This window comes from Peromyscus eremicus, chromosome 12 (assembly GCF_949786415.1).
Source record: "Peromyscus eremicus chromosome 12, PerEre_H2_v1, whole genome shotgun sequence".
Taxonomy (NCBI): Eukaryota; Metazoa; Chordata; class Mammalia; order Rodentia; family Cricetidae; genus Peromyscus; species Peromyscus eremicus.
The window spans coordinates 27,487,162-27,506,917 of record NC_081428.1 but is presented as its reverse complement, the minus strand read 5'-3'; positions in this window follow the sequence as shown (position 1 = coordinate 27,506,917).

Sequence of the window (19,756 nt, the reverse complement as noted above, 5' to 3'; positions counted from 1 at the left end):
TAAGTTGTAGTCTGCTTCACTTGAATAGCTTCAGTGTTCTAGAGATGAGAGATACTAGAGATGAATTTCTGATAAAAAATATATTTTGTGGATTTTTAGTTTCTTAGAGATTTTCAAAAGTTACATTAGGCTGCTCAGATTTCTCAGAATACATGCATGTGAATCTGAGGTGTAGAAAATCTGTCCTTTTTTCTAAAAGATATGAATAAAACTATGCAGGATATCAGTATATGTCTACTCCTCATGCATCCCTGTAGATGTGTATAAGTTTGAGGGAGAACCTAGCATGGATATTTTTAAAAGCTATTGAGAAACTTCTGATTTGTGTTACTGGCTGGAAACTGACCTATATGACTTGCTTAAAACCCACTGAGCTCTTATTATAAACCACTATTAGAAATATCTTGAGCTATTTTCGTTTTCATTATGTACACATGCACTTCATAGACGATCCCTATTACTCTGCTTCCTATGACTTCTATTTTCAAAAGAACCAGTGAGGAACTTTTTTCCCTTTTCATTTTGCATGCCATTATTTTGACATTCTGTAGCTACAGTTTGAAAAATATAAATGGATGTCAGAAAGGCTACAAATAACCATTTGTATTTTGTTTACAAGAAAAGCTCTGTTTGGAAGAAAAAAACATTTCATATTTGAAATGTACCATTAGGAAAGGGTGGGTTTTAATGTGTCAGAAATGAATTTCAAAGACAATGTGGGGGTGTATATTACTTCAGAGGTAACATTAATTTGAGAGCACGTTCCAAGTTCCAATTGTGTTGGTAAAACAGTTGGTCACAAAGAGATGCAATCACAGAATTCTCTTGTATCTGACACTTCAGTGGTGATGTTAAGTGTACCTTTAGAGTTGTCAAAATACCCTAAGTACCAAAAACTGCCAAGCAATTCTTTCATATGTTAAATAAAAACAATTAATGTTATTTGATCAAAAACAGTATAGGAATGTTGGAAGTGGTTCAGTTAGACTAGAAACCATCAGAAAGTTTGTTTTCAGAATTAATAAAACTTACAAACATCATTATTTAGAAATTTTAAATGATATCTACAAATAAATGTTTTCTAGAAAAATTGTTTCATGAAGAAATACTTAGGAAACTTCCTGATTTTTCTTTTGCTTATTATATCTTTATTCTTACTTTATTAAAACAATGTTTTGCTTTCTTCATTAAAGTTAGTCAATTTACATTTGGTGGATGAAATTTACAATAAAGACATTGCAAATATGCATACTTAATTAACTGTGATAAAATACATGATAAATAACACAGAAACATTTGTGATAGTTGAGAAGTCCATATCACAAATTATTTCATAACATTTTGATTAAAATGAATCATTCATCACAACTTCAAAAGATCATCAGTTTTCTGGTCTCATAAATATCTTAGTATCTAAATGTTTCATTCAATTTCCCTGATATTTTAGGTTGGTTACTGTCTCGATCATTTAATTTTTAAGTATAGAATAAAAATGTTTACCTTCCATTGAACTTCTGTGTAAAATTTGATTATTTACTTTTTGTGTATAGTAAGGACAAAGTCTAAACTTCAGAAAGGGCATTTCTATTTTATTGTGACTAACATATTTGATTAACCTATATTGGACTATAAAATTTCTATCTTAAGTTCAAGCACTGCCTGGATCTGCAAGAAAGGAAAGGCATGAGCTTTACTTGGAACTTATGTCCTTGACTTCTTGAATTAAGGAGGTTAAAATAGTGGTCATAGAATTGTGCAGAGAGAAAGAGATGAGAAAACAATCATGAAAGAACAAGCTTGATGCATCATGAGATTTCCACATTTGTAAGGAGAAGAGTGCTCCATTCAGCAATCACTTTGTACATGTAACTCAGAGGCAATAGTTGAATAGCAGAGTATGAATGTAACTCAAGCTTTCAAAATTAAGCCATGTCCTATTCAGAAGATGAAACAACTTATAAAGATAAAAAAAAAGAGGTTCTGAAAAATTAGTATTCAGTGTTGACCTAGAAATGCAAGAAATTAAGTAGAACTATGGAAAATTGCTTATAAACTTGTAGAAAATGGGGTATAAACCAGGTCCAATACAATAGTTCTTTACTATTTAAAATACTCAAGACTAGAGTATTGTGCAGTCCATTGGTAAAGATTCAGATGCATCTTAAGAAACAAGTGAACACACTAAAATTTCTGCATTGCCCATAGAAACCAGTATAGGCACTATGTCTATTTGTGGGAAACTTGCAAAAGTCAGTCTCTAAGAACCAGGTGGTAGGGCTTAAGGGGTGAGTCAGTCAAAACAGTACTTGAATACAGTGATGGTGGGCTGAGTTAGGCTCAACAAAACTGAATAAAAGCCACAAGCAGTAGCTACATAGCTGTAATTTCAACAGTACTCTGTGTGTGTGTGTGTGTGTGTGTGTGTGTGTGTGTGTGTGTGTGTGTGTGTAGACTGTATCCCTGGACCTTGTTAGCCAGGCAGTCTAATTGAATAAGTGAGTCCATGCCAGTGTGAGAGTTCTTGGGTCAAAAAGTAAAGTGACCAAAAAAAAAAAAAAAAAATGAAGATAGCTGATTTGGATATCGGCATCAATATACAGGCACGCACATATAGAGATGTACCTCTGCACACACAAATACTGATCCACACACAAAATATACAAGGTAGAAATGGTGGGTAAACTTTTAGCAAAGTAGCATATATGGTAATTTGGTAAGGTGCTAATCTGGCTGCCCATTTATTTTCTTTGCTTAACAAGTGTTCAACCTGTACCAATTAGTCAAGTCACACCAACAATCTCTTTGGTGCTTTCATATATAATCACAGGATAATATGGCTTTAAAAATATTTCCCATTGTTAGTGGATGTTCTTTATCTCATTTTCAATAAAGATATTTCCTCATAATTGAAGTATTTCTGACATTTCTGTTACATTTAACAGCACACTTTTTATCTGCATTTCTGAGTACGTGACAGATGAAAAACTATTTGAGAGGTTGAGAAAGAATGCATGTTTGTGTATATGATATTGGTGAGTATAATGGAGAGAAAGAGAGAGAGAAACAGGGAGGCAGAGAGACAGAGAGCAGTGTGAGAAGGCCCGTCCTTAGTTCACTCTCCTCCTCATTGCATCAGTCCACACAGTGATAATCCTGACAGTCTGTTTGCCGTTTCTGAGTTGAGTACACTCAGTAAGGTTAGAAGTCTTTTTCAATTTCTGGTTACTTCTAATTAGGAAATAACAGTTCTTTGTGTTACATCCAAAATTTGCTTCTTGCAATATTTCATAGTTGCACATACAGATTTTAAGTATGGCAACACTTTAAACATGTCAAGATTCTTTTCATGTGTTCCACTTACACACCAGAAACATTTTTTCCTGTATTAGTCACATTCCTTTCGACACAGTTCAATGCCATGAAATCATACACTTTATTAACCCCTGAAACCATTTCAAGGACAATGCTACTTAAAGGTTTAATTTATTTTCTTTTTTTATTTAAATGTTATAAATAAAAAAAAGCTCTGATAACAAATTTGTAAACTTCATTTTCTTTATTTGACTCCTGCAGTTCCATATTAAAAGTGATTGTGCATCTATAAACACAGCATTAGGAAGCAGAGACAGTAGGAATTCTGGGGTCAGTAGACAGCCAGTGTAACTGAATTTGCATGAGATGTGGGATCATTATGAGACTCTGTCTCTACATATGAGGTGGAGAGTGACTGAGTATGACACCCAACCAAACATTAATATCTGCTTTCCATATGCATGAGCACACATGAAGATTTAACCAGGACACATAAACACATATATCTACATGAGTAAATAGAAAAGCAGACACTCCACATACACACATATGCATAACAAAGCAAGAAATTCCCTTGGCGTGATAAACTAAAACTAAAATCCTTCATTACAAGCCTTTTGTTAGGTTAATGTTCATCTTCAAAATCATTGTATATATTAAGTCTTTCTGGGGATGCTGTGAATGTGTTGCTCTGATTGATTGATAAATAAAACACTGATTGGCCAGTAGCCAGGCAGGAATTATAGTATAGGTGGGAGAAGCAGAGAAGAGAATTCTGGGAAAAGGAAGGCTGAGTCAGGAGACACCAGTTAGAGACAGAGGAAGCATGACGTGAAAGTACCGGTAAGCCACAAACCACGTGGCAACTTATAGATTGATAGAAATGGATTAATTTAAGATATAAGAACTAGATAGCAAGAAGCCTGAGCCATTAGGCCAAACAGTTTAAATAATATAAGCGTCTGTGTGTTTATTTGGGTCTGAGTGGCTGTGGGCCTGGGTAGACTGGAGATAACTCCGGCAACAAAGTCTTTTAACAAGATTCTATTTAATTATTCATATATTGATGAATGCCTTATATTGGCAAAAATGTTGAGGAAATTTTCTAATAAGTTTATTCTAAAAACCCCTCATAATAATCTCACAGTGCACTAAGACACTGACAAAAAAGAAACAAATTTAATGTGTTCCATTAAGAAAATAAGTTCCACCTGAATTTTTCTACCTCATCCAATGGTCATGCATGCTATATTTAGTAACATTTCTAGACTTCACCTAGAAATTATTAAGGTGATTTTCCATTAATTCATCTTTCCTTTATTATAGACACTCATAACATCTTCAGGAAAGTTGAATCTTAATATAAGAAAAAAAAAACAAGCAAACACTGTAACATGAATCTTAACAGGTCTTATTAATAAAAACAAACCTGGAGCCAGTTATTGGGGTGAATTCTGAAAGATCAGAGAAACAGAACAAGCCACAGCTAACCTTACTTCTGCCAACTTCTCATCCGATCCTGTTTCCATGAATCTTCAGACTGAAAGCTTTGGGGTCCTCACCAGAATTTATCTCAGTTGAACTGCTACTCAATAGCCTAAAATCTTAAAAGAGCTCTACTTTGTGGTCCTCATGTTTATATATACCTTTCTGCTTCCTACCATCACTTTCTGGGATTAAAGGTGTGTGTCATCATGCCTGGCAATTTCCAGTGTGGCCTAGAATTCACAGAGATCTGGATGGATCTCTGCCTCCCAAGTGATAGGATTAAAGGTGTGTGCACCACCATTTTCTGGCCTCTATGTTTGTCTAGTGGCTGCTCTGTTCTCTGACCCCAGATGAGTTTATTAGGGTGCACAATATATTAAGGGACAGCATATCACCACAAAACAAAACCATACAAAAAACATCTTCTATTATATTCAATGTAGTATATAGTATTGGAATGAAAAAGTAGAAAATAGTGTAAGCCATTTTGAATAGATTTTTATTTTTGTTCATCAAAATATAAGTTTTGGTTTTAGACAGTCAGGTTGGCACCTAACAGTCTTTTGTGTTCATCTACTTCGAAATCTAACATAAAAATTGGTTTGGGTGAAATAACTCAAATCAAAATTCTTGGTTTATTTTTCCCAGCCATCTTAGTATGCCAAGCTCTTTATGGGAAAGATTTGGTCTTTATTTTTGAAGTTCATATTTTAAAAGTAATCACTTCCTAGCAAGCAAGCACTTGCTCCTTAACCACTGCTGCTTTGTGTTAATGGAGGAAGCCGGTGTTCTGTCAGAGGTTCCCTCTCCCCTGACCATGATTAAGAAAGCCGTAGTTTCTAAAAAATGGAACAAATTGTGACACCGATTCTCCAAGTTCACGTGAAGACATTGGGAATGGTGGTCAAGTCACTAGATAGGGCCATGACCAAAGGAAGTTTACTGAGTCCTTTCAGAAATCATTGTTTTATGGCTAAGAGATAGTGGAAACACATGAACTGTGAACCAATAGCTGAAGAGCTCCCATGGAACTGGTTCAGGCCCTCTGGATAAGTGAGACAGTTGATTAGCTTGAACTATTTAGGAGGCCTCAAGGCATTGGGACCAGGACCTGTCCTTAGTGTATGAGCTGGCTTTTTAAAACCTAGGACCTATGTTGAGCCCTAGTGTAGGGAGGAGGGGACTGGACCTGCCTCAACTGAATCTACCAGGCTCTGCTGACTCCCCAGGAGAGACCTCGCCTTGCAGGAGGTAGGAATAGGGGGTGGATTGGGAGGGAAAGCTTGGGGGGCGGGAGGAGGGAGGACAGGGGAATCTATGGCTGATATGTAAAATTATATTCATTATAAAATTAAAAAAAAATGTAAACCCAAAACCCCTTAGAAAAATCACTTACACACCCACGTACTCACAGGTACAAGGATACATAAACTACCACAACCACTACCACCTTAGACAAAAACTGGTTAAACAAAGGACCTGGTAAGAGATGGGACTGATGTCACATTCAAGCTATACTTACTTGCAGCTCAATATATATTAATACATGAATGAAAACATTTTCATTTTGTAGTACCATACACAATGAATATTAACATTTTTTAAAATTATATTTTAAAAGCTTAAAATAAAGATACAGTATTTGTAGGTATAAATTCAAGAAAACATTACAAGTCCCTGATAGTGGACATACGGATGTTGGTAACACTGGCTGTGCAGAACTTCCTACAGCTGCTGGCTATTTGTTCTCATCGAGAACTGAGGCTACATCAAATTGGATAATTATGTTGTGGGAAGATGGGGTAGGAGGTCTGGAGGAGCATGCTGGGATCCCACTTTGAAATGTTCTGTTTCTCCAACTTTTTAAGAGAGGTATTTAAGGAAATTTGTTATCAATGGGAAGTCCAAAATTCTGCCAAACTATCTGCATAAACTTGATTGAGATATTATTTGTTATCATTCTCACTGTGAATAAGAGCAACATAACCTGCTGCTTAGAGTCCTGGACAACACTGACCGTCATTTCACTCCCTACTGCTCTCATCTAAAGCTGCCAATTCTGATTCCTGTGTATATTGGCTGTTTGCTACCAGCCAAGGAGGACTTTCATTTTACCAATTTGCAATAACGATTTACAAGAAGTCTTCAATGTTTAACTGCGTCATATACTCTGAAGCAAAATATGAACATTTATGAAAAATGTGATCTTTGTATCTCAAATATGCACACCAACTAGATACAAAATAAGTATATTAATTCCTGCTTTATAAGCCTGCCATTTGGGGAATTCAAGGACACTTTTAAAGTGCACAGTAAATGGTGGCTACCATTTCCTTTCTGTGATCTCTTCTGTTCCTGTTCAAAATTCAACAAAGCTGAGGAACAAATGGCAACATGAATTCTTTAGTTTGATTCAAATGGTTTGTGTCGAAATCCAGAAGAGGTGAAAGATTTAAAAGTATTTTTAAGTCATAATGATGCTTTCAACTAGTATGAATCCACACAGATGTTGAATATACATGTGTTTTCACTCAAATGTGATTTTTTTTAGATTAAACATTTTTACAAGTACATTTTTATTTGCTCTAGAGAAAAATGTGAGTTTTCTAGGACTTCATCTTCTGTCACAAGTTATGATTGTATATCTCCTTTTCTGAACTGGTTCATTAATATGTATTTACTGAAAATTTACTTTGTTCTGAACAAAATAAAATTGCCCTTTATTTCATGAACAGCATTCTCTAATACACAAAGGATAATCATCATACAATGTCACATAAAAACACAATTACAAAATAGTACACATAAAAATGAAAAAAATGATCAGTGGTCTAAGAAATTATACAAGTAAAAGTCTAACTTGCTGTTGGTAGACAAGTTAGGGTTGTGTGGGTGGAGAATTTGTTGTTAAAAGACAACTGAAATATTAAGGAATATGGTCTTTGTTACTACTACAGTTACTCTTGCAATCTCATATCTATTATGATGATACTACCATCTAGTCACAAATATTTATTGTGGGAATGTAATATTTGAAGTCCAAATGTATCAGTGTTTTTCATGTATGAAGACACAAGGTAGAGTAGAAAGTCGAAGTTTAAGTAGTACATAAGATTTAGAAACATCAGAATATATCACAGTGGATACACTGTTTCTTTCTGTGCCATGATAAATGGAAGCATTATTTATCAACTGTGCAAGGATTAATTAGCAAAATTTTACAAACTGTTTTGAAGAGCTCCATAGTGTTAACTCCATTATTTGTAAAGCAGTCTTGCTAATATTACTTGAAAACCTAGGCTTTGTTCCCAAACGGTTTGCTAAAAGATCTAAAACTTTCTCATAGTCTCCATGAGCACAGCATACTTAGCTGACAGGTCACCCGCCACTTGTAATTAATGTCAGAAAAGTGATAAAACAGAATGACAGGTTTTACACCTAATGTAACTTATCTTCTGTCAGGTCTTTCTTCAGATCTCTTCTTCCTCTCTGCTCACTGCTGAGCATTTTGAACATTTTTCAAAGGTGTACTGTTGGTTTATTTTTTGGTTGTTCGGCTGGTTCTTTGTTTTGTTTTAAATCTCCTTAGCCATTTTATTCTATTTCCTTCTTTTGTGTTTTGGTATCACTGAACAACATTTTCTTAATTAAGAAATAATTACCTTCAGATTTCACTTATAAAATACCCACTTCGTATCTCTTCTTGTAGTTCACTAAAGGAGGCAATCTGTTGGAACAGATGCACGAACCACAATATAATCTTTGTATTTGAAGACGAAACCACTCTAACTGCAAAAGACGTTGGACTTCAATTGCCAACACTCAGAAGGACATTTCATTTCATGGCTTTATCTATTTTATATGTCTTTGAGTAGCAGGAGATCTCAGTCAGCCTCTGCTAGACCTCATTTTCATATTGTCAGTAGTCTCTCACAAGCTAGAAAATCAGCAAGGAAAAGAGAGATAAATTCAAAATAACAAGATGAGAATATAAAATAAAGGATAAAGAAAAGATCCTAAGAACTTAATGCATTTGCCGAGGTAAAAACTATATAGCTTGTGAAAAAATAGTGAATAGTGAAAAAATTAGAATGCTTAAGAATATTTTTCAATATGACAATCACTAGTACTTTTTTACATGATTTTCATTTGTCAATGGATATTCATTTCTCTTAAAATAAATAATATACATATATATATATATATATATGAGCGAAAAATATTTGACACCTCTCTGTTCAAGTCTAGGACTACATCAGATACAGACCGCCGCAGGCCCGGTGCATGCTACCTCAGTCTCTGTGAAATCATATGTGCATTGTTCCTGTCATGCTCAGAATGCCTTGTTTATTGGTGTCCTCTATTTCCTTTGGTTCTTATACTCTTTCTGCATCCTTTACTGCAAGGTTCTTTGAGTCCTGAAGAAGGAGATTTGATGAAAACATTCAGTTTAAGATGGAGTGTTCCAAGGTCTCTCACTTTCTGTATTATGTCTGACTGTGGGTCTCTATCTGTTCCCATTTGCTGCAGGAAGAAACTTAGCTGATGATGGCTGAGCAAGGCATGGATCCATAAGTATAGCAGAATGCTATTAGGAGTTATTTTATTGCTAAGTTCCTTTAGCAGAACAGTAGCAGTATTTGGTTTTACACTAGGTCTGGGGGTTTTCAGTCTCATTTCTTAGTCATCCAAGCAGACTGGGTTCTACCTTGTGGAGTGGATTTTACATCAATTAGATATTGGTTGATTACTCCCACAAGTTTTGTGACATTGTTACACCGGTGTATCTTGCAGGCAGATTACTCATATATATGGAAGGATTTGTAGCTGGGTTAGTGTTAACCATTCTCCTTTGATCCCATGAAGAGTACCTTCAAGCACCATGAAGGGGGTCAAGGCTCGATGTAAGCATCAGCTGGACATCTCCATGTTCAATGCGTTGTAGAGGTATTATCTTCAGCAGTGGGGCTTAACTATCTGTGGAGAACAACTTGCAGCCTTTGGCAATAGCCTGGGTTGTGATTATTTGGGGATTCCCATTGGACACCTGTGGCCAACAATTCATTTAGATGTAACCCATTTCTGGCACTGAAGCTTCATTTGATGGCAACAGTTGTCCAGCTGGGGATGTGTCTCCTCCACTGTTTGGTTTTGGCATTTTCATTTTGATCACGTGTGTGTGTGTGTGTGTGTGTGTGTGTGTGTGTGTGTGTGTGTGTGTGAGAGAGAGAGAGAGAGAGAGAGAGAGAGAGAGAGAGAGAGAGAGAGAGATCTGTAAATATATATATATATATATATATATATATATTTGAGCTTCTATTAGGTTTCCATACTATTCCTCTAATGACCTTTACTTTTAGCTATCTCTCCCTGTATCCTCTCCCTTGTTTCTCTCTTTCCTCCCCCTCCCCATTTGATCTTTCCATTTCTTCCCTAAGAATTAACTACAATTTTAAATAGAGTGTGTTGAAAGTGTCATTGACTGAGATTAAATATTAATTTTTTTAAAAAAATATTGCATTAAGTTCTGGATAAAGATTTCTTAAACTATCACATTAAAATTTTTAAAAAGGAAGGACTATATAAATATCCCATCAATGTAATTTCAACACAAGAAATGCAAGCATCTTTTTGACAAATATTTACTTACTCCCCTTTGTATATGTGTGTCTGACAAATGTAATAAATATTTTTGTATGATGCTAAGTCCTTGCCATGTGATGCTTGTGCAAGTCAAAGCACAGCCTCTGATGCTGGTCCTGACTTTCTTCCTTGTTTGAAGCAGGTCTCTCTTGTTTGTTGTTATGCTACATATGGCTAGCATGCAATCTTACAGGACATTGTTTTAACTCTCTGTCCCATATCACCGTGGGTCTACTAGGCTTACAGATGAACCCACCACATTTGGCATTTTATATTAGTTCCAAGAGATCTGAACTTGGGTTTTCAGGTTTGTATGACAAATATTTTTGCCAAATGAACCATTTATTTGGGTCATATACAAATCATGCATTTGGAAGAATTGTTTCAATCTATTCAGATGATACAGTCATAATTTTACTGTCTGTACTTTGACATCAGAATGAGAATACTACTTGATTGAAAGGACAATTTGTTTAAGGGTATTCTAAAAGAAAAAACTTATGTAACTTTTAAGCTCTCTTAGCTATTAGCATCATCTGGAAGTCCCTACATCATTTTTACAAACTGATTAAGTTATGCCAATCATAGCAGCATCTCAGCAGAATGCCAAATGCAGGCAGCGACCATCAATCTGAATTCCACTGTGCAGCTAGTTGAATGTGCTCAGAGGTTACCCACCACCAAGTGCCCGACAGCCCTTTGAGTTATATGTGTCCGGGCCTAATTTCTCAAGGCGTAATTCTTCTGCCAAAGCTCCAGATGGAAGTCCATTTAATCATAATGTATCTTACAATTATTACAACTGACACTTTGACATTCCATTTTGGCCTGGAAGATTGACCCAGCTGTACAGTATATTATCTTTTCAACATATCTGCTCTAATTTGTATGGCATAAAAAATAGCAACTCCAGATTAATTCTCTCACTGTGTGCATGACAAATAACACTCTAGCCTCTGAGACTTGCTATAAAAAGCAGGTACGTAGATGACAGCAGTTTCAGTCAAGCTGGTTAACATTACTCTCGCATTGATACTAGATTCTTGAAGAGATTTAGGCTGGGCATAGATGTCAGATATGGAAGCTAAAGTTTTGCACTCAACCATGGAAGCATGAATCATGAAGTTTAACTACCATCTGGGCAGACTGCATGCTATGTTCATTACAGATATCCTTCTCTGTGTGCCAGCGTTCCATGTCTGTCATGGCATTCATCTGCTGATACAATATCTATTTGGCTACTTCTCACTACCAAGCTAACTAAATTAATCACAGATTTATTCACTATAAAGAACAATAACAAACTAAAACACCAGCATCTCCAGGAGAACATGATAATAAAAGAAGCAACAATAACAGTACTAATGAGGAGACCTTTCCCTAAAGTACAAACTGTTGCCAGTCAGAAATTGTGAAAGATATAAAATGCTATCTTGCCACGGTATAGGAGATATGATGGGTCTAAAGACAAGTGACTGTTTTCACTATGACACAGAAAACAGCAGGTTTGAATTACAATGGTTGCCTGTGCACTCCACCTTCGTGAAGGAGGACAGCAAATTGTATGGGGGTCAAAGTTCCATTCACAAAAGCCTACCTAGAGGAACTCATCATCAGACATGCAGAAATATTTGGGGAGCCTCCACCCTGAATAGCAGGTAATAAAATGTGGAGGCAGACATGAGGGTTGTAAAATGCTTCGTATTCTGTGCAAACATAACAGGCTTTCTCCAAAATATTCCAGAATGCGTTCTATTATCTTCCACGTTTTCTCTTTTAACTTGCTTTCCCCCCCTTATTTAATCCCCCTTTTCCTTTTTCTCTCTGCCTTACCTTTGCCTTCTCCTTTATATTCTCCTGTTTCTTCCCCTGGTTTTCTTTTCCCTCTTCTTTCTCAGTCTCCACTGCCTTCTCTCTGAGAGATAATGATATAGAGCATTTTAATCACATCTGCTTGACTGAAGGACAAACTGGAATATACACAGGTGACATGCAGGCAGTTAATAGATGTATATGTAGGTAGATGATAGATACATGGATAGATAGACAATAGATAGATGATACATACATACATACATACATACATACCACCTTTAAATGTTTCAATACAGATACCGAAAAATATATTTTAGTCATATGCTGTATATTCTTGGGAAACTTCTGTGAATATTCATTTTTTATATATAATTCAGGGCTAACCAGGAAATTACTATTGTTTTACTTTTATCTCTAGAAATAGATGTTTTTTTCTCCTTTTTCCAACTTCGTTAAATAGAAAACAATAGAGTCACTAAGTAAAACGCTGTAATGAGGGAAATGTGTTGTCTTTTTACTTCTGGGCCATTTTAGAAAACTGCCTTGCATGTATAAACCAGATAAAAATAATTAGTAAAAAATATTTAAGCTAAACATTTCGAGAATACAAAATACTTTTTTAAACTAAATCTTATCTCTTTCCATTTTTATCTTTCCAGGGTTTGTTGTTACCTAGTTTTAAAGTTCCTCTAAATTATTTGCTGTGTAAGAGAATGCCCTGCTCTGGTACAACAAATGTATGGTGCTTTGTTGTGTTTTATTTAGTGTTAAATGGATACCTGAGCATGAAAAGAAATTAAGGTTTACATTGTTACATTTTTCTGCTCAGGTTCTACTCACCAATTTTATTTTATTTTATTTTATTAGATTCATGAGACTTTAATAGCATAAATGGAAATTTTCAGAAAATATGATGGAATGGTCTAAAATAAAAAGGCAGAAAATAGAGATTTTAGCTGATACTGGAAAGAAAATTATATATATATATATATACACAATTACAGAAAAGTGAAAATTTCACTTCATTTTTATTTCTTTTTCTTGTGCTAGTAGGGGTTGACTCCAAAGTCTCAAGTGTGACAACCAGCCAAATACTGCGTCAAAGGTCTACATTCCAAGCCCTATTATTTATACTTTCACATTTTATTTTATTATGGAATCTACTAAGTTGCCCATCCAGGCCTAGAAATAACTTGATACCCAGGTAGGCCTAAAATTTGTAGTCCCCATTCCAATGTCTGTCAGTTACCTGTTATTGCAGACCTGGTGCATCAAGCTGCGTTTTTTTCACTTTTCTGTATCCATACATGAATATTGAGGAAATCTTAAATCTAGCAGTTTTACAAAAGGTGCAACTAGATAGACATGGATGGTTACGGAGAAAGACATGAAATGTATATTTTAATATATTTTTAATGATAGTCAAACAAATGTATGAAGAAGTCCTTCTGTGATGAACTATATGTCATCCAAGGATATGTTTTAATTCTTATACATTTTTCTTTTAACTCTGATTCTTGGAAATGCATCCAGAGAATAAATTTGACAATTTTCAGTTATCAAAGACATTTTTTGAACTCAACATAGATGGGAATTCTTGTAGTAACTTTGACAGTGTCCCAAGGGCCTTTCTACATCAATTTTTTTTTTTATTGAGCAAGGAAAAGAAGGTGATTTCTCATCTCTGAAATACATGTTATAAGGAAAAAGAAAACATTTTCTCCTGAAGACTTCATAATATTTATGTACATTTCTTCCATATAACACCTTAAATCTAAGAAAAGTCTGTATAAAAAAAAATAGCTGTATATATTCAGGTATCCAAGAAATTGTAGTTTGATTTTTGTGACAATCTTGATTCCTTTGATTGGATTAGGCATAACTTAGTAGACAATCTTCTAAGAATGGCTATTGGCCTGGGCAAGTCCAGAGAAGTTTAATAATGGGGAAAAGACACATCATGAAATTGGGTAGCACTATCCATGTCCTGAGGTCACAGAGTCAATGAAAAAGAGAAAACACATTGAGCACCAACCTCATCTCTCTGCTTCCTGACAATGGGTGCAATGTGACCACAAGCCTCACCTTCCTGCTACCATGCCTTCCCATAGCCTTATGACTCTCTTCCCAAACCAGGAGGCGAAGTAGAATCTTTCTTCCTTAATTTGCTTTAATTAGATTTTTTTCCCATAGCGATGACAAAAATAAATAATAATGGGAGCTGTTCATATAATAAGCATGACAACATCATTCTTAGCTCTTTGAACTAGTATAGAGAAAAAAATGTGGAAGAGTTCGGAGTTGGAAGTTAGAGCCCTGTAAGCAGAACATAAAAAGGACTTTCTACTAGGATTCTGAACCACTAGAATGCTTAGTTAAGCATGGAAAACATAGGCCTATTTCCCTCTAAGGTTTCAGAGAGGAATAATGATTGTACTTGAAACTGTAGCACAAGGCATTATTTTTTACTGTTCTTTCAAAGGAGCTTCCTTGAGTGAGAAGAAATTCCAAAAGTAACGAGCTAATTTGTTTAGAAAAGAAAATTTCAAGATAGGACAATATTCCTGCTATATTCCTGCAATATTGCCGGTTATAGCTAGCTGCTCTTAGGTTTACAGTCAGACAGAGTAGGAAATGGAGCAGAAAGACAAGAACATGTGAAGTTTGTCTAGGGTGGAAATGTGAGTGAGCTGAAAATGGCATATTAGGGAAGTGGAGTCAAAGCACAGCAGTTGTTAAAGATTAGTCCCATTTAAAAAAAACAAAAAACAAAAAAACAAAACAAACAAACAAAAAAAAAAAAAAACACCTCACTGTCTTCATGTGGCAGTAGGAAAGATACTGACAGAAAGGGGCCAGACCCACACATCAAAGATTCTAATTTGTGAAAATGAAATTTCACTTGCAAGAAGCGTGTCTAAACTCACAATGACACAATGGTGGTCTCTGACATGAACTAACACCTACAAAACTGGTCTTGTGCTTTGAGTTTAAGCTTTTATGGTCACTATAGCTGTGGTACAAGGGAGCCAGACAACATCACAAGCTTGGATCGGAACATGTGGTGCTCCAAATAGTATTGCTTTTGAAAGCATGCATGAAAGTTGTAAGAGTTACAAGGTCATAGAGTGGTATCAAAGTTCTGAAGAGGCAGAGGCAGGGCATTACATGACATTAATTGGACTTCCTGCAAGGAGGTCTTTGGAGTCTATACAAGATATAGTGCAAATAAAGGTAAATTGAAGTGGAAACACCAGGATGTTGAAGATCCCAGGGCCATCTGACATCTGCTGAGGAGAACTTGAGGGGTGCAGTATAAATGGCCCAAGAGAAAGGCAATATGTGCTGGAAACATAAGAGATAGAGTGGCAATGTTAGTCAAGGCTGTCAGAGCACAGAGAATGACCCTGAAGTCCAAAGTGTAAGATATGGAACTGCAAGATTTGGTTGTTGCCAGATGGATTTCAGTCGATCTTAGGTCTGATCTTCCCTTACACTCCTCTTCTTTCCCTTTGCAATGAGACTTTTTTAAATGTCATTACTTAGTGGAGTCATTACATTTTTTTATTTTATATAGTTTACAGTTAAGAAATTACTTAAGCCTCAAGTTGGACTCACTTTTATATATTTGAACAATTTTAGAACTGTTAACACTGGGGACTTTTAGAGAGGAACTGAAGCATTTTTTTTTATTATGAAATGAACATGAAATTTTTATAACAAAGGTAGACTGTTACGTTTTAAAATTGGTATTTGGGGATGTAAAGTTGATTAGGATTGAACTTTTCACAGTTAATGTTGACTGTCCCTTGATGTCATTTAGAATCATTTCTTATATAAATCTGTGAGTGTATAAGGGATGGCTTTTCCAGACCAGTTTAATTGAGAAAGGAAGACTCACTCTGATTGCAAGCAGCCTTGTCCCTGCAGATGAGATCTGATACTGAATAAGAAGAAAGCAAGTGGTACACCAGCATTCATCTCTCTCTGCTCCCTTCCTATGGATCCAGTGTGAGCAACCACTTGACACACTGCTCCCATGCCTTCTCTAACATCATGGACTTCATATACATTTTGTGAGCCAAATAAAATATTTTTAAGTTGTCTTCTCAGGTATTTTGCCACTACTATGTTAAAAATAACTAACAGAAGTTTCCATCATAAGTTTATCCTCCAGCACCTGTCACGCTATCTATGGAGTCCAGATTCCTTTGTTTCCCCAAACCTTGGCATCATAAGGAGTTGATTTCCTTTGTGAAACAATTGCATATCATTCCTCCATCTCACTGAGTCTTTTGGGTTGACAGCTTACCCACCAATAAATACTACACTACCAATATAGGGTACTATAATTGTAGTTGTAGCGGTCACACAGCCGCTCAGATGCAAATGAACACACAGAGGCTTATATTAACTATGAACTGTATAGCCTAATGGCTCAGGCTTCTTGCTAGCTAGCTCTTACATCTTAAATTAACCCATTTCTATAAATCTATACTTTGGCATGTGGCTTGTGGCTTAACGGTACCTATTTACATCTTGCTTCTTCTGGTGGCAGCTAGCATCGTCTCCTCTATTCTTTTCTTTCTCCTTCTTCTCTCTCTAGTTAGAATGTCCCTCCTAACCTTATTCTGCCTTACCATTGGACAACCAGCTTTATCAACCAATCAAAGCAACATATTTTCACAGCATACAGAATGACATCACCTCTCACTGATAAAATACACTCATTTACACTATTATATAAAATATTAAAATGGTACTATCATATATGAAACATAAATCACTGAGAAACAATTTTAATTGTTCTTTATTTTCTTACAACATTTGGCTAACTGGATAGTTCATGTATTCTGTAAGCTCAATATAACATCTATATTGTACCAAAAGATGAGCATATTAGAATTAATTCATAACAAAGGTTCTAACTTAATAACACTAATTTTCTATCTAATATTGGGTATATATAAATTGCCTAAGGTTGATCTTTATTATTTACTGTTAATTTTGGATATAAAAGATCATGGAAAATTGATAGAAGGAATATTATTGATAGGACCAAAAATCATCAAAAATGCTTAATTATGGAAACTATTGTCACTATTCAAAGCTCTTCTGAAATCTTAAGAACAACAGAGTTTCTGTTTAATATTTTTGCCATATGCATTGTATAGTAAATTTTACTTCACTTAAATATTAAGCTTTCAGTGATATATGTGAATTAATTCAGGAGCATCTGCCTCTTTATAGATAACAAGATTCTCCATATTTCAACATTATGAAAGTGTTGACTGGTGAATGAAATTATTTTCTATGATCAATTTAAATAAAAGTGTTCTTTTAAAAAGTTCTATTCCCTTTACACTTCTTCCAACTTATACTGGAATATTTAAGGGTAATTCAATTAATTTGAAATAAAAATGAATAATAATTTTGTAAAAGTTCACCATTTGTATAGAAGGTATTAAAATTTAAATAGTTATACTTTATGGAAAACCAATATTTTTACAGTTTCTCTAAATATTTATATTTAGTGTTAGAGAATATTTTTATTGGCCTTCTAAACAGCAAATTCTCCATTTTATGTTCAATTATGCTTTCATAGGAAGCCACAAATCCTTTCTAATAACTATGTATTTAAGTTTGTCATTATTTTAAATTTAGCTTTATCTGCTGTGGGATGGTCTGTATGTCAAGTGTGTTGCTGATTCGTCAATAAATAAATCACTGATTGGCCAGTGGCCAGGCAGGAAGTATAGGAGGGACAAGGAGGAGAATAAAGCTGGGAAGTGGAAGGCTGAGTGAGAGACACTGCCAGCCGCCAAGATGACAAATAGTATGTGAAGATGCCGGTAAGCCACGAGTCATGTGGCAAGGTATAGATTTATAGAAATGGATTAATTTAAGCTATAAGAACAGTTAGCAAGAAGCCTGCCACGGCCATACAGTTTGTAACCAATATAAGTCTCTGTGTTTACTTGGTCGGGTCTGAGCGGCTGTGAGACTGGCAGGTGAGAAAGATTTGTCCTGTGGGCCAGGCAGGAAAACTCTAGCTACATTTATCCTCATGGAACATATACAACAAAGCACCCATAATAAATGGGAGACACAAGAAACAAGTACAAAATTTAATAAATACATTTTTTTAAGAAGTACCCAACTTGATCTTCCAATAACTTTGGAAACCTGAATGTATATGAAACATGTTTTCTACTTTACTATGAATACACAGTTGAGAATGAAATGATAACAAATGCGTTTTCCATAAGCTAATGTGAATGCACCAAGATTCCAAGGAACAAAGTGTTCTTTACTCAAGAACTTTAACGTGTTTTATTGGAGTCATGCTGAAAGCTGATAACTGAAATGTAGCCTATTTAATTATTCAATGGCAGTTTCTGAGTATTTGACATGCTGCTGATAATGTGCCAGGGTTGTGTTGTAAGTCCTTAAACCAATTCAACTGGAGAGAGGTGAAACTTTTTTTTTTTTTTTAAAAAAAAAAGGTGAAATTGACTATATAGTGTGGATTTAAAAAAATACGGATGTAGTCATTGTACTTCCATCTGAAGCACTTTGTCCCTTTCCAGTGCACCAAACTAATCTACTTACACAGAAATATTTGAGTGTAGGTTTCCTTGGTGCAAGCAACTCAGGTGTGTGCTTTGCGTTGACTGCTGCTCGCACTGACAGCAAGCAGTTCATCAGCCAACAGCAGGATGCTCTGATAGAGAATAGCTAAAGTTGGGAGGTAAATGCACCCAAGGAGTATTTGACAGAAAGTGAAGTGGTAACAGAGCCCTGCTGACAGACACATCTTTTCCCAGTCCCACCTGTTTTGGAGGTAGAACTGGGAAGTTTTCCAAAATATCATCCATGAAACGAGGTGTTAAAACTATCTCACTGAGCAGGAATCTTTGGTTTGAAATGCTGCCACCATCCCCATCAAAACTCTCTTCTAATACAAATGGTTATGACATACAAAATAGGGGAGTAAAATGAAAAGTGGCATTTGTGTCTGAGAAAGTCATGCAAATGTGTAGTTTTCCATGCCTATTTATGAAGAGCATCCATTCTACAGTACGAGATTAGTCTTTTTTTTTTTTTTTTTAATTCAGGGGCTGCAGGATGAATAAATGAGAGTCAAACAAAATATAGGTGAAAAAGTTGCACACAGATTTGAGGCAATGGGACGTTCACAGTGAGTTTTCACACTTTGAAGGAGCCACTGTTAAGTAGTATATGTAAATAATATTAACTAGTCAACAATATTCCTCTATGGCCTATCAGAAATTCATATATTGACTTTATGATTTACTATTTTAACCATGCAAGTGTTAAACATTGGCAACTTTTGTTCACACATTGTAGTTGAGATGCAATGTTCCAACTAATAACTGGAGGTGTTATGTTTTCATGCTGGCTATATGTGTTTAAGAACCAGAATGAAAGAATTTGTTGGAATAATTTATTTATACTTATTATATAGATACAAACT